Genomic DNA, 1752 nt, shown 5'->3' with positions numbered 1-1752 from the left:
TGAGGAGAGAGAACAGCCCTGAGCCTTGCTGAGGAGAGAGAACAGCCCTGAGCCTCACTGAGGAGAGAGAACAGCCCTGAGCCTTGCTGAGAGAACAGCCCTGAGCCTCACTGAGAGAACAGCCCTGAGCCTCACTGAGAGAACAGCCCTGAGCCTTGCTGAGGAGAGAGAACAGCCCTGAGCCTCGCTGAAAGAACAGCCCTGAGCCTCGCTGAAAGAACAGCCTCGCTGCCCTGGGGCAGCTCCCACACCCCCCGGCCACACGGAGCCTTCCCCACTCAGCCCCCTGGAATCGGGCAGGAAAGCACAGGCTGCTGCTGCCTTCCTTGGAACACTTCTGTATTTACAGCTCTGCAGGTACCAGGCAGCAGCCAAACCCCAAAGCAAAGCCTGCCTGGGCTGTGAGCTCCAGTCAGAGCTCCAAGTGCTGACAACAGAGCAGAGACAAGGGGCTGACACCACAGGCTGTGACTCCTCGTGGGTCAGACACACCTGAGCTAACCCAGGCAAGCACAGGATTTCCCCAGTGTGTCTGCAGCCCAGGTTAGACATCTGCTCCTGTTTGACCCTGTGGCAGGAGCAGCAGCTCCAGAATCCATTTACATGGAGATCTTCCTTCTCACTACCCAGCCAGCTGATGGTTACTCATCTGGACTTCAGCATCAGACAAACCCCAGGACTTTACAAGTTTGAGTAACCCTTTCCAGCTCTCCTGGAGCCCCCTTTAGCCACTGGAAAGAGCTCCAAGGTCTCCCTGGATCCTCCTCTTCTCCAGGCTAAAGGCTCCAGAGCAGAGGGGCTCCAGCCCTGGCAGCAGCTCCGTGGCCTCCTCTGGGCTCACTCCAGCATCTCCATGTCCTCATTGTCGGGGGCCCTGCAGCTGAACACAACTAGATTATCCTTTAGGTTCCTTCCAACCCATTCCATACAATTCCACGCTGGTTACAGCCTGCCTTTTCAAAGGCACACTTCATTCTCCTCGGGAGTTCATTGTTATTACATGGTATTCTTTTAGTGCAAATATAGTGTGAATTGCTCATGGTGAATAAAGAAAAGGTTAAATTCTGCATCCCGTCTCTTCCACCATTGTTCAGAGTGACATTTCCCCTGTCAGACCGCAGGGGCTCAGCAGCAATTGAGCCCCAATAGCACAGAGCTCCTCGGCAGCCGAGCCACCCGCTGGGAAGAGCATCTTACAGCTCACAGCTCTCTAATAACCTCCTGAACAGATGCTGAACGGCCTCAAAACCTGCCCAAATCAATGGCAACAACAGTCATCCTGCAAATCCAGCCTCTCACTCGGGACTACCAGTGCGTAGCTGTGGATGCCTGCATCTGCACCGACACAAAAGGCTGCAAACTACAGAACTTCAAGCATCAGCGATGCCTGAAAGGCTCTTTTCAAATATTAATTTTTGACTTCCAGTTCTTGGGTTATTACTATCTGAGGTGCTGACACTGTTATGTCAGTTACAGAGAACAATAAAAAGGGAAGTTTCAAAGGCTGCGTGTCAGAGGATGATTGAGCACTGATCTCCAGGGAATGGTCCCAAGGGTGCCAGAGCTCCAGGAACACTTGGATAACACTCTAGGGATTGTTGGGGTGTCCCGTGCAGGGCCAGGGGTTGGATCAATCACCAGCAGTCCCTTCCAAGTCAGGACGTTCTGCAATTGTCTGACTTAAGCTGAGGTTTATTCAAGTTTCCACCTACATCATGAAGGACACGGCACAGAACGGGATGAGCAACGAGG

This window comes from Parus major, unplaced genomic scaffold, assembly GCF_001522545.3.
Source record: "Parus major isolate Abel unplaced genomic scaffold, Parus_major1.1 Scaffold258, whole genome shotgun sequence".
In the NCBI taxonomy this organism is placed as follows: Eukaryota; Metazoa; Chordata; class Aves; order Passeriformes; family Paridae; genus Parus; species Parus major.
This window is presented reverse-complemented; position numbering follows the sequence as displayed.